Source organism: Mus caroli, unplaced genomic scaffold, assembly GCF_978045245.1.
Source record: "Mus caroli unplaced genomic scaffold, Mus_caroli_1 scaffold_20, whole genome shotgun sequence".
Lineage (NCBI taxonomy): Eukaryota > Metazoa > Chordata > Mammalia > Rodentia > Muridae > Mus > Mus caroli.
The window spans coordinates 21,111,626-21,126,977 of NW_028227275.1; the positions used below are offsets into that span (position 1 = coordinate 21,111,626).

A 15,352-nucleotide genomic window follows, 5' to 3' on the forward strand; every position below is an offset into this window, starting at 1 on the left:
ACAGTGTATGTGGGGGCAGTGAGAGGTAGAGTGGAATCTGATCTGGTATTGGGTGAGGGAAAAGGACTGAAGCTCTGAGGGCCAGCAGAAAGAATGTAAATAAGCAACCTCAGGAAATAGGAGGTTGGGGGGACCTTCCCAGAATGCACCAGATTCCTGGGAGGTGAGAGACTCCCAGGACTCATAGGGACGGACCTTTGATGAAATACCCAACAGTAGGGAGAGGGAACTTATAGAGCCCACCTCCAGCAGGAATATAGGACATCAAGTGAGGGATTGGGTTGCCATCCCACAGTCATACCTCTGACCCATAATTGTTTCTGTGTGAAAGAATTACAGGGATGGAAATGGAAAGGAGCCTGAGAAAAAGAAGGTCCAAAATTGGATCCAGCTCAAGGAGAGATCCCAAGACCTGACACTATTACGGAGGCTATGGAATGCTCACAAAAAGGGATCTATCATGACTGCCCTCCGAAAGACCCAACCACCAGCTGAAAGATTCAGGTGCAGTTATTTGCACCCAACCAATGGACAGAAGCAGCTGACCCCTTTTGTTGAATTAGGGAAGGCTGAGGGAAGCTTAGGAGGAGGGTCACCATGTAGAAGGACCAAGTAGTCTCAATTAATCTGAACCTTCGAGAACTTTCAAACACTGGACTACCAAACAGACAGCATATTCCAGCTGATATGAAGCCCCTAACACACATACAGTAGAGGACTTCCAGGTCTGTGTTCATTTAGAGATGAAGCACCTAACCCACAAGAAGCTGGAGACCCAAGGGTATTTAGAGGTCAGGTGGGGTGGGGCCTGGGGGCATTAAGGTAGAGATTGGGTGGGGTGGGAAGGAGGTGTGAACAGCTAGATGGCGGATGGGGAGGGGCAGGGAATGGATTATGGAATGTAAAAAATGAATTACAAATAAAATTAAATAAAAAAAAATAAAAGCATACCTCTAGAACCTGTACATATGCCCCATGAGTTGGTAGCTAAATGTTAAAGTGCACATGCATATAAAACTAAATAAGACTATAAGGTACTTGGGGGAGGGGTTGCTAAACTATATAATTCCAATAGCTTATCTGAGTAAGGTAGTCATTTCAACTGTGACCAATTGAAATGTACAGTGTTTAAAGATCACAAGAATAGTCAGTGGGAACCCTGGAGAGTCATACCTGGGCAGTGGAAGTAAATTGTTCTTGGAGGAAAAATTAATTAGTACTACCCTTTCAAAGTTTTAAAATAACCTTGAGACGATGATACATATTCCTGATAATCAAACCATCATCCAGGGGAAAAAAAAAAAAAAACACAGGTACCCTTAATGGAAGCTTTCAAAACTCCAAATACGAAAACTAAATGATAATGTTGAGCAGCCAATAAAAACTAACAAGGAAGTCCAGGACATAAGGCATTGTGACCAAGCAGCAAAACAGCTAGTCTCATATAACCTCAGTAAACTGTTGTCAGAAAGTAACTTCATGGACCTAATCATGAACAGCTATCAACTCCAACAACTCACATGCAGCCCAGGGTGGAACAGATTGCTTCCTGTGGTTTTCTATAATTGTTTACATGTTTTTCAAAGAGAAGCTTCCTTGATGAGGGGTGAAGACTATACTGAAAGACTCCGAGAGGAGCCCCTTACTCAGGCCTCAGGACAATAGTGGACCCCCAAGAACTCACGAGAGACCAAGCTTGATGCAAACCACATGAGGCTTTATTCGGGGAAAGCCAGAGCTCTGGGGACGACTCATATCCCACGCAGGGGTAGGGGAGTCGACCCCAAGAGGAAAGGGGTCCCAGTTTTTATAGGCCCTCAGGGGGGAAAGGAGAAGGGGGGAGTAGGGGATTTCCAGATTTCTCAAGAAATGGGTATGGGAGGGGTACAAGGAAAGAGTCTGGTGCAGGTGTAGCAACTCCGGATTGGCCCGGCTGTGGTTGCTGGGGAGATTTTTCTGACTCTATCTTAGCAATCAATATCACAAACACCTGGCAGTGACGTGCAGCAGTGGGCACACACCTGCATTCATGGAACGGTCAGAACATTGGCAGACACACAGGTTCAAGGAGCGGCCAGAGCATTGTGCACCTCTATTTTTTTAAATCAGTGAAGTTACTTCTACTAACAATGAAATCTATTTTGCTAATTTCAGGGCTTCTGTGACCTTTTACATTCTGTCAGTATCTTTCAATACTTATATGTGGGTATAAGGACACATGTTCATAGATTAGTATAAACATGTATATCGGTATGTGGGGAGGTGGACTGTGAGAGGAAGACTGATAAGGTTGAGCTAAGGCTTGAAGCCTCAGGGACCCTGAAAGGATGGTAGGAACTTCACCTGCTCCCAGTACCAGGCCCCTGTCATTTAGCCACAGCCCCCCATAGAGAGAATTGTGGCCTTCAGTCACATAGGGGCAGTGCCTACATGCCCCTCCTCAGGTAAATGAAGTATCTAAGGCCAAGCCAATAGAAAGCACCTGCTGCCAGACCCAACCCACCCCAAAACCTTGTATAAGATCCTATCCAGAAGAAATAAAGGTGTGTGAGAATTACTCCATTATCTGAGAGGATCTATCACAAGAGCTGTAACACTGCTTGGGAAGAGAACACTCTTAAGGATAAGGCCAATGAGAGCGCCATGCACTCCAGAAACAGAACCCAGAGGCCTCTGAGCTTAATTGACCTGAGTGCCCCCTCCTTGTGGACTAACTTTCTAGGTACCAGAATGCCACTCTTTTGGGTCTCCTATCTGCGCGGAATGGGTTTCTGGTTGCAGGTGGGCAAAGAGTCATCGAGAATTGACAGACAGATACAGACATGAGAGAGTGTGTTGGATCTGAATGTATTGTCCAAATGAACACCAGACTTTTTTATACAGAAAAAAACCCAAAAAATCAGGCAAATATATCCGCCAAGTTACAGTGACACAAAACAAAAGGAATGCATACATCAAAAGATGGCGGGGACCAGGCTGCATTTACCACTTAGAATAGAGCCAGGTGAATGCTCTGATGCAATGCTAGTCTATTGTTAAACCCACCACCAGGGGTTCTTTAGTAAATACTTCATTATGCTATTCCTTTGGGCCTTGTGAAAGCTAGCACCAGGAGGTTCTGCCCTAGCAGACCTTCTCATGAATAATGCAATACCACAACCCCCCTATTTCCTAGGCCTTGATAAATTCTTGCATGGGTGTAACTTGACTGTTCTTTTAAGTATCTGTGGGGAATCTCCATTTGTCAGAAGAATTCACCAACTTGCTTTTATTATGCAATGTAGTCTGCCATACCTGACTGTAGTGAAGATTCTGAGTATACTTTGCTAAGCTTGACCTGAGATTTCTATCTGGCAAACTGAGATACCTGACTCCTAACTGTCAACACCGAGGCATTTCATCTGGATGGATGACATTCCTGCGAAATTCCAAGCCCAAAGTCAGCTGTCTGAGACATTGATGAAAACCAGGGAGTAAAATTTAACCTGATTAAGTACTTGTAAAATCATTTCTTGGAAGCACCTATAATACAAGAAAGCACACAGATCCATACATCAGACTAACTCAGGGACAGGGTTTGAGTATACGGGCTATAGGAATGCCAAGGTTTCAGGAGGCATAGTTTCCTTGAAACTCCTCACCTCATTCGTGACTGCCTTCAGGCCTTTCGGCTTGTCAGGCAGATTTCACTGGAGTGGGCGTAGCACCAGAAGGTGCCATGCAAACTTCCAAAGGAGCAAGGCAAACAACGGTCTCACCCAGACATGGTGCCTATGAACCACAGCAATGTCCAGCATGATATATAACCCTATAAGCAGTAGAGGTACACATAGTCTAGAAGATACACTATTGCAACAGACTTCCTGGTCCTTAGGTGCTTAAAATTTTTCTGCCCTCTCTTCCTTGATGTTCGCTGAGACGTAGGTGTAGGGATTGTGTTGTAGAAATATCAGCTGGGGCTAGCACCCCATAGTCAGTTGTTTTCTGCTTTTTGACCAGCTGTGGCTTTCTGTAATGGTCTTTGTTTGCTGTGATAAGAAGCCTCTTTGACGAGGGGTGAGGAGTCTATCTATCTATCTGTCTATCTATCTATCTATCTATCTATCTATCTATCTATCTATCTATCTATCTATCTATCTATCTATCTGCTACACCCACTTCAGTGAAAACTGAGTGACAGGGCTAAAGGCCTGGACACAGTCCAGAGGCAGAGTTTCACGGAAACTTAGCCTCCTGGAACCTTGGCATTTCCATAGCAAGAAGGCTCCAAACCTGTCCCTGCATTAGTCGGGTGTATGGATCTGCGTGCTTTCTTTCAGTATTGCTTACTATAGGCGATTCCAAGAAATGATTTTACAAATACTTAAATCAGGTTGAACTTTACTCCCTGGCTTTTTACTCCCTGGCTTTCACCAGTGTCCTAGGCAGTCCTTGAGCTGACCCTGGGCTTGGAACTTTGTAAGAATGTCATTCATCCAGATGAAATGCCTCAGTGTTGACAGTTAGTAATCGGGCATCTCAGTTTGCCAGATAGGAGTTAGAAATCTCAGGGCAAGCTTAGCAAAGTATACTCAGAATCTTCACTACAGTCAGGTATGGCAGACTACATTGCATATTAGAAGAAAGTTGATGAGTTCTTCTGACAAATGGAGATTCCCTATAGACACTTAAAAGAGCAACAAAGTTACTCCCATATGCAAGAATTTACCATGGCCTAGGAAAAAGGAGGGTTGTGGTTTAAGGAAGAACTACAGTATTGTATTATTCATGAAAAGATCTGCTAGAGCAGAAGCCCTTGGTGCAAGCTTTCACAAGGCTCAGAGGAATAGCATAAATTGTGAATAGGGTGTGAAATCCTCATCTGGCCCCTGTCATTAGCTGACTCTACACAGGGCGGTTTTTATCTTAACTGTAAACATTGCCTGGTTCCTGCTAGTCTTTTGAAGGCATTTCTCTCTTTTGTGTCAGATACCTTCAATGTACCTACCCTACTGTGACACCTAACTTCTTTGTTTTCTTCTGTATTTAAGTCTTTGTTTTCTTAATATATAAGTCTGATGCTCACTTTGACAAAATAACATTCAGATACAATACTCCCTTGTGTCAGTATTGTTTGTCACTTTTCACTGACTCCCTGCCCACCTGTACTGGGACTCTGATTCTCCTGTGGGTGAAAGGACAGACTGATTCCAGTCCATAACATCTATCTATCTATCTATCTATCTATCTATCTATCTATCTATCTATCTATCTATCTATCTATCTATCTATCTATCTATCTACCTACCTACCTATCTATCTATCTATCTATCTATCTATCTATCTATCTATCTATCTATCTATCTATCTATCTTCTATCTCTATTTGAATATAGATTCTTCTCACATATATCTCTACCACAGTTTTCTCTTCATCCACTTCTCTTAGATTCCCTTCAACTTCTTTCTCCCACAAATCCTCATCTCCCATCCCCTCTTCAGAAATGAGCAGGCCTCCAAGAGAGTACAGCCAAACAGGATAAAACAAGATACAATAAGACAAGACAAAGCCCTCACAGAGCTTGAACAAGGCAACCCAGTAGGAGGAAAAGAGTCTTAAGAACAGACAAAAGAGTCAGAGAAGTACCCTCTCCCACTGTTAGGAGACCCACAAAAATACCAAGCTAGCAGCACTGATCTATGAGTATAGCAGAATAGCATTAGGAATAATTTCATTGAATTTCCCAGCTCCTGTCTTTTTTGAGTCTACCTTAGTTCTCTAGGCTATTTAGATCCTGACCATCAAGGTAGTGTAAGACATGGGCTCCCTCTCATGTTGTGGGCTACAAGAGATGGCCAGTTCAGACTCTTTTTCCTCCATTATTAGTATTCCTCTCTAGGGTCACCCTCATAGATTCCAGAAAGTTTTCATTGTACTAGGGGGAAACTACTGCTCTCCACCCTCACACCACTCCCCAATTCCAACTGTCACTCTTTGAATTCTTTCCCTCCATCACCTGCACCTGATCCTTCCCATTCCCATCTCCACCCACCCCCAGTCCACCCCACAAATTATTCTATTTTCTCTCTCAGAGAAATCCATGAATCCCCACTAGAGCCCTCCTCTTTACTGAACTTGGTTTAGATCTGTATGCTATTTTAAAATTGGATTATTTTGTTTTTTGATATTTAGTTTTGTGAATTCTTTATATATCTTGGATATTAATCCTTTATTGGATGTGGAGTTGGTAAAAGTAATTTTTTATTTTGTAGGCTAACACTTTGTCTGAATGATGGTGTCCTTTGCCTTACAGAGTTTTTCAGTTTCATGAAATCCTATTTATTAATTGTTGAACTTATTCTCTGTGCTATAGTTGTTCTGTTCATAAAGTTTTCTCCTGTGCCAACATGTTCAAAGCTATTCTCCACTTTCTCTTCTGTCAGGTTCAGTATATCTGATTTTATGTTGAGGTCTTTAATCCACTTGAACTTGAATTTGATGCAAGTTCACAATATAGACTATTTGCATTCTTCTATTTGCAGCCATGCAGTTTTATTAACACTGTTTTTTTGAAGAAGCTGATTTTCCACTGTGTATTTCTGGCTTCTTTATCAAAAAATCAAGTGCCCATAGGTATTTGAATTCATTTCTAAGTCTTCAATTCAATTCTTTTGATTAACATATCTGTTTTTATGTCAATATGTGGCTTTTATTACTATAGCTCTGTAGTACAACGTGAAATTAGGGATATTGATTCTTCCATCAGTTCTTCTATTGTTCAAGATTGTTTTAGCTATACTAGGTTTTTCCATTTATGCACATAAAGATGAATATTGTCTTTCAAAGTCTGAAAAAATTGTGTCATAATTTTGATGGAAATTATGTTGAATCTGTAGATTGCTTTTGCTAGGATGGCCATTTTTACCACAGTAACATACCAACCCATGAGCATGGAAGATCTTTCCATCTTCTAATATCTTCTTCAATTTCACTTTTCATGGATGAAGGGAGTTATTTTAATTTTCTTATATATGTTGAGACTTATTTTTGTATCTGAGCATGTGCTCAAATTGGGGGAATGTATAAAGGGGTGCTAAGAAGAAGGTATATTTTTTTGTGTTTAGGTGAAATGTTCTATAGATATCTAATAGGTCTGTTTGGTTCAAAATCACCTATGGTGATTGAAAGTTTTGCTGGGTATAGTATTCTGGCTGGCATCTGTGATCACTTAGAGTCAGCCGTGTATCTGTCTAAGCCCTTCTGGACTATATTGTCTCTATTGAGAAGTCAGGTGTAATTCTAATAGGTCTGCCTTTATGTTACTTTCTCTTTTTCCCTTGAAGCTTTTATTATTCTTTTTTCATTCTGTATGTTCAGTGTATTTATTATTATGTGCTAAGAGGACTTTTTTTCCTGGTCCAACCTATTTGGTGTTATTTATGCTTCTTGTATCTTTATAGGCATCTCCTTTAGGCTAGAAAAATTTCTCCTATAATTTTGTTGGAAATACTCTGCACCTTTGATCTAGGATTCTTCCCCTTCCTCTATTCCTATTATTCTTAGGTTTTTTCTTTTCACAGTGTCCCAGATTTTCTAAGTGCTTTGTGTTGAGATTTTTTTTTTTTTTTAGATTTTACATTTCTTCTATTATATCTTCAATGCCTGAGATTCTCTCTTCCAACTCTTGTATTCTGTTGGTGAAGTTTGCCTCTGTAATTCTTGTTCAAATTTCTATAACTTTCATTTCAGTTTGTATTATCTTTTGAATTTATTTTTAAACTAAAAATTTATTGATTCTTTGCTAATTTCACATCATGTACCACAAATCTGACTCACCTACCTAGCCCTTCATATCTGCCCTTACAACTTGCCCCCAGAAAAAAACCAAAATAAAACAAAACATCACATCAAAAAAAAAAAAAACACAAAAAAGAAAAAAAAATCTTGTCATGGACATTGTAGTGTGTGACAGAGTGTCACATATTATATCCTTTATCCACATATCTTTTCAAATGTTCATTGGAATCCTCACTGGTCTGGTTTGAGACCTCTAGCTTATGGTACTATCAATACTAGATCCTCACTAGGTCTCCTTTTGGATATCCTGTTGTTGCCTTGTGTTGTGGAGATCCTGTAGTTTTGGATCTGCAGGATTGGCTCCTTCAGTGCTCCTCTAGTTCATGGATGGGGTAGATGTTGGGGTTAGCCAATATGTAGCTCTGGATCTGGACTTGGGTAGTAGCTGAGTTGGGTAGACAACCAGCTCTCCAGCATGTTTACCATCAGTGTCAGCTCTCCAGCACTGCTCAGGCTTGCTTACCCAATGCTGCAGCTGGCGAGGGTCAGCTCTTTTAGCCTCATGACCTTACGGCCAGCTCTTCTATCTACATCAGGTAGCAAGGAAGAAGGTTGGGGGGGGGAGGGTATCTCTTCCCTTGCCCATGACAGTGCCCATGGGAAATGAGGGATGGGGCTAGATCTCCCAAATTCCTGCCCTTGGGGGCATCTAATTGGCCCACTACCAGGGCCAACTGTACTGTACTACCCAGGTAAGGTTTAGGGCCTACTTTCCTGAGTGGTGCAGCAGGTGAGGGGCAGGGCCAGCTCTTTTGCTCATGTGACCCTGGGGCCTGTTCTTTCACCTGACAGAGGTAGCAGAATGCAAGGGGATACAGGGGGAGCATTTCTCTCTCACCCATACCACCATATAACAGATGAAGGATGGGACCAGCTGTCCTGTGTTCATGCCCTCAGGTTGGCTCTCTCATATCCTCTTCACTAGGGCCAGCTCTACTGTGCTGCCCAGGGTGGTGGTGGTGGTGGAAGTGTGGGGCCTGGTCTCATAAGTGCTGCAGCCAGAGAGAGAGGTAGGGCCAGCTCTAAACAGTCCTCTGACAACAACATGGTCTCAGACTGCAGCCCAGACCAGGGACATCCACATGGCCTTTGATAGTAACATGGGTCACAGACAACTATAGAGGCACACCACGGCTGGGCCAAGGACCCAGAGATAGTCTTGGTGGCAGCATGAGACAGGACCTCTCCATGGTCTCAGCGGCAGCACAGGCTACTCCTATGAGACTGCTCATCATAACCCTTGCTTCTCCAGCACTGCTTTCTTTCATTGTCCATACACACAGCTCGGATTCTCCTTCTCTCCCATCTCTCCACTACTTACTTGCTCATCTTAGTTGTGCCTGGGCCTCTGGGTGTCTTCAGCCCCACCTGCACCTTTCCTGAATTTCTCTAAGAGATTTACTCATCTCCTCCAATTGTTAGTTTTGTGTCTTCTGGATTTCTTTAAGGGATTTATCCATTTCCTCTTTAAAGACCTCTACCAACTTTATTTAGTTGATTTTAAAGTCTTTTCCTTGTGTATCAACTATGTTGGAATATTCAAAGCCTGCTATGGTAGGTTAGCTGGGTTCTCAGGGAGATATATTGCCCTGTCTGTTATTGATTGTGCTTTTTTTTTTTTTTTTACATTCAGCAAAGTTTATATTGCAAAAAGATACATCTATCTGAGCTCCTCTCACACCTTTGCTTTGCAATGTTTACATAACACACATCAATTCTGACCCAATCACAATGGTAATTTCTTACAATGTAGATATGAAATCTATATATTAATCTACTGAAACACCCTTCAAATATTTTTATCTACAATTAACCATTATGTCTCTCCATTCCTTCAGTGTTCACTCTCTAGAAGCTGGAATCCTCTCTCATATCACATACTAAAAGCACAGGAAAAAAATGGTTCATCTTGTTAACATAATGCCCATAAGTCTGATGAGATAATGCCCATATTTTAACCTTGAACATAAAGTCAGGGTTAACATGTCACTTAATTCATACAGTACATTGTTAATTATTAACAGTACCCCACTAACTCAGAAGTTCTCTACCTGGCTGATGTCATTTATTAACTGTTAGACCATGACTCAACCAAAGAATGTGCTTGTATGAGGCTGCTGGTTTCATTTTTGAATTAGAATGCTCATCTTTGGGCTACTTTCAAATACTAAAATACTACACGTGGCATATGAACTATGGATTTTGTTTCCCATTACTTCAGGAAGAATTTATTGAAATAAAATTTTACGAGACAAATTGCAAATCTACATGCTTGTATTTAGGTGTGTACACATATGTACTAACCCCAACTAAAGCATCACAAGCAATACGAACAGTTTTGGTTACATATTTCCAAAGACTTAACTGCTCTAAAGATACATCGTATAAAGACACTTATGTAAAAGGCAAAAATAAAGAATCGACATAGTATTATTTCAAAAAAGCTCTTTATCCCTCATAGAAGAAAACTATGCATTTTTTTATCCTAGGGAAAAATATAAAAGAATAATGCTATCATGTAAAGAATTCACAAAACCTAGCTGTATATCCCATGAAAACCATACCCACTGAACATAAGCAGCAGTTATGGTCCCTACTGAATGCCAGACACACCATCACTTTCCTCTTTGACAACAGGAGTTTATCTTTCTCAAGCTCTCCAAACTGTACCACAGAAGTTCAAATCCTGTAGCAACAAGTTAAAACTACAAAATAAGGCATTTTGATTAAATGTCATAAAAGTAACAGGCTTTAAGTAGTAAAGCAGGCTCTTAATGTCGTTCCAATTTCACATAATCTAGCATTACGCAGAAAGTAATTTTACCTCCAAAATACAATGAATTGCTACTTTGGGGGGCACAGGGGTGTTGTTCATGAATCTTTAACTTTGGCTATCTTTCCTACCATGATCTCTAAGCCTGTAGGTAGGTCACTTACTAAAAGGTTTCTCAAATTATATTAAATCTAAATTGGCAAAATCCCTGTAGTATTATTTAGGGAAAGAAAGAAAAGTGGACTTGGCACAAACATGCCAACAGGTTACAAAGTTTTCCTAAACAAAACATCCTCCATACAGAATCCAAATCTGCCATCCACCTGCAGCAGGTAAGAGGCAGCAAATCCACCTCAACTAATAGTACAAGGTAGAAAGCTGAAACACTGAAACATCTATTACCTTCAACTGCAGATTGTATCAAAGATGCATCCTAAAATACATTTTTTTCTAAAATCTGGATTTGACTGCTCTTCAAACTTTTACATTAAATGTTGCTTAAACAAAAATAAGAGCATTAACTTCAGTATTCTACCATCTAAACATTGTAAAGCAATGGTTATACATCAGCAGCAACAGGTAAAATGCACCTAATTTGGGTCCTTGACACCTCTTGTTTAAGTTTTGTTGTATGATAAAGTTCTTCACAGTTTAAAATATTGTGAAGTAAGATTTTTATATATAATTAAATTCACATACACACTATGTACACATACTATTTGAGGTGTCCATAAACCTGGAATATGTGTTTATCAGTAGGGTGCCCTACTTGAGCAGGAACCCTGAAAAAATTGGTGTGGGCTATCAAAGTTTCCCAGAAATGCTTAGAAATAAGACAAGAATACTACTATGAGCAATTATAATAAAAACTTCACCTTATTTGCATAGTGCCTATCTCCCAAGAGGTAAAGACGCTTTATGGATATTTTTCAGTATTTTAGGCAGAACACTGGGGACACTATCAATTATCATTTTCCAAAACTCAGAGACTGCCACCACCACGTACTTTGACAGTGGCAGAGCAAAACCCAAGTACATAAAGACCTCTTGGCTCTCAGTCTCCCTTACCACATTTCAGTCTTGTGGTACAACAGAATTCCCAGCACAAAGGGTTAATGTCTAAGTCCTCCTCTATCGGCAATGTGCGCTAGATTTATACCATGGGGAGATCAAATGGTATTTTGGCTTTGGCAGATGAAAAAGTCTAACATTCAGTGTGATTATAATTCAGTGTAACTTCTCCAGTCTAAGTGCAACACAGCTGATTGGTCTATAGGGGAAGGTGGCCCAATGTCTAACAAGACAACGAGTTCTTATCCCAACAGCTACTGGTGACTGACTACAAAGACAGCCCAGGACCTGGCGCTAAGTTCTTTTCTATTTCCACAATATAGTATATACATATAAATAAACATCTCAACATAAAATGTACATTAGCATCAGTTCATGTTCAAAGGCCTTAAGGATGAACTTTAAAGGCCAAGAGTTCCTTAGAGTGCATGTTGTTTAAAGATCGAAGATCTGGCAACTTTAGAAGTAATTTTGTAAAAATGGAGGCCTCATTTGGATGGTTTTTCATTGTTAAGGTCCTTAGTGCACGGATGAGTGTTTCCTGCAAAGCCTCCACTGAGTTGACATTTTCAATTCCAGATCGATCTGCAGATACCAGAACAACTGCTGTGAACAAGCTCATTTCCTCATCACTGAGCTAGAGGGAATTCAGCTTCTCACTGAACTCAAACATAGAGCTGAGCAGATCCCATGCTCCCATTGAGGGCAGGTCATCCACGCTGTACTTCTTACCATCTAAAAAGGTGACAGTCCATTCCTTTGCATCAAATAATGAAGCAAATCGTACCATGAAAACCTCAAAAAGTCCAGCCTGATCTAGATTGAGTTCCAGGACAGTGAGAGCTATACAAAGAAACCCTATCTTGGAAAAGAAAAAAAATAGATATATATATAACCCTCACTGTGACAAGAGGCAGGGCTGGAGGCAGAGCTAGAGGAACTGATGTAGGCAATCACACTTCCTGCGTTCAGCTCCATGGCGCTGGACAGGGTGCGCCCCTCACCGCGACGCCCGACGCCCGGGGCTGCTGAGCACCAGGTGCGGGTGGCTCCTGCGGCGCAGCGGTTTCCTGTGGCAGGGCTCAGCAGTGGGCATGGCAGCTGACCAGGAGGGCTCCTCGACCATGTGATCCGCGCACACCCCCCCCCCTCCGCCGCCACCGGCGGTACGGTGACTCCGCCCGCTCGATTGTGCTTTTTATTATAATATTTTTATTGACTATCTAGGAATTTCATGTCATGAACCCTGAGCAACCTCACTTTCCAGTCTTCCCAGGTCTGCCCCTGTACCCTTGGGACATCCCCATCCCTCACAACTAAAAATAATCATAAGAAAAAAATTAGGTACAATTTGTGTTACCCATATACTCACTGGAGCATGGTCAACCTCTTGGTGGCCTCCTCATTAAAGAAACCAGAGTCCTTCTCCATCTGCACCCTTGCCAGAAGTCATTGGGTTCTGGAGAGCTACACTTAATTACAATTTCAAAGAGTTCTCTTTAGTAACTTTCTATCTAGGCTGTTACTTTTTGGGAGCTGTTGATGGGAGTAGGAAATGTCACAGAAACCTTCTATGTTCCTGGTAACACCATGGAGCACAGACATCCACATGGTTCCTAGTGTCAGCATGTGGCACTGACCTCAGCATGGTCTTCTGTGGCATTAAGAGACAACAGATATCAATCTGGATTCTTCTGGTGAATGGGCCAGACACCATCACAACACTCAGCAGCTGCACAGACCAAGGACATCGACATCGTCCTCAGCACAGCCCATGCACATCAACATGGACCCAGGCCACATCATAAAGCAAGCCCCAATAGACATAAGAAAGTTGAAATAACCCTCTGGAATCTATCAGACCACCACTGATTAAAGCTGGATTTCAACAAGAACACAAACAACAGATAGTCTACAAACTTAGAAACAGAATAACTCTCTATTGAATAATTACAGGGTCAAGGCAGAAACAAAGAAACTTAAGACTTCCTAGAATTCAATGAAAATGAATGCACAAAACACCCAAATTTATGGCAGACAATGAAAGCAGTGTTAAGGGGAAAGTTCATAGCACTAAGTGTCTCCATAAAGAAATTGGAGAGATCTCATACTACTGACTTAACAGGATACCCAAATGCTCTAAAACAAAAAGAAGGAAACATACCCAAGAGGAGTAGAGGGCAAGAAATAATCAAACTGATGGCCAAAAGCAATAAAATAAAAACAGAGGACAACACAGAGGATCAATGAAACTAAGAGTATGTTCTTTGAGAAAATCCACAATATAGACAAACCCTTATCTAAACTAACAAAAAGACACAGAGAAAGCATATCCAAATTAATAAAAACAGAAACAAACAGGGGGGCATAAAAACAGACACTGAGGAAATCCAAAGAATCAGTAGGTCATATTTCAAAAACCTGTATTACACAAAATTGGAAAATCTAAAAGAAATGAATAATTTACTTGATTGATACTACTTACCAAAGTTAAATCAAGATCAAATAAACACTTTATATAGACATATAACTTCTAAGGAAATAGAAGCAGTCATTAAAAGTCTTTCAACCTAAAGAAGCTCCAGGCCAGACAGTTTTGCACTGAATACTTCAAGACTTATAAGAGGATCTAATGCCAATACTTCTCACATTATTCCACAAAATAGAAACAGAATGAACATTTCCTAATTTATTTTAAGAGGCCATGGTCACTCTGATACATAAACCACACAAAGAGTTACTAAAGACAGAATTACAGACAAATTTTCCTTATGAATATAGATGGAAGAATAATAAATAGTGCAAACCAATTTCAAGGACACTTAAAAAGATCATCCACCATGATCAAGTAGGCTTCTTCTCACAAATGTGGAGAGAGTTCATCATATGAAAATTTGTCAATGTAACCTACCATATAAACAAACTAAAAGGAAAAAAAAACACATGATCATTAGATGCTGAAAAATCTTTTGCCAAAATACAATACCCATTCATAATATTTTCTCCCTTGGAGAGATCAGGAATACAAGGGGAAAACATCAAAATAAGAAAGGCAATTTACAGCAAGCCAATAGCCAACACCAAATTAAAAGGAGAGAAACTCAAAACAATTCCACTAAAATCACAAACAAGACAAGGATGTCCACTCCATATCTATTCAATATAGTACTTGGAGTTCTAACTAGGAAAATAAGATCATAGCATTAACAATCTGATGGCCAAAGGGAGGGCCATATGCATCTCTGTTTAGAATGTCTTCACTCTTACCAGGACAGTTACAGATAGTATTTAACTTTACTGTAAAATATAGCCATCCATGGGATCAGGTGGGGGAGGGAAGAATGGAGGGAGACAATAGGGGAAAAGACAACTTAAGTTGGGGTACATTTGAGTGGTGATGAGGAAATCTAGTAGGTGAAAATGTCCTAGAATCTATGAGGGTGACACTTGTGAGGACTCCTAGTAATGGAGAATGCAGAGCCTGAACTGGCCATCTTCTGAAACCAGGCGAGTCTTCCAGTGGTGGAACTGGGACACTAACCCAGCCACAAAAACTTTGAACTACAACCTGTCCTGTCTGCAAGATTTGCTGGGGTAATGATATCTCAGAGCTTGTGGGGGTGGCCAACTAATGATAGGTCAACTTGAGACCCACCAGGAGTGGAAACCCTT

At 40.8% G+C, this 15,352-nt stretch overlaps 1 protein-coding gene across 1 annotated transcript in view; it reads left to right on the forward strand.

The window, feature by feature from the left end:
* Nucleotides 1-15,352, forward strand: part of LOC110285739 (cytochrome P450 2C70) — a 58,487-nt gene that overhangs the window by 11,587 nt on the left and 31,548 nt on the right. The gene's annotated exons all lie outside the window — the stretch shown is intronic.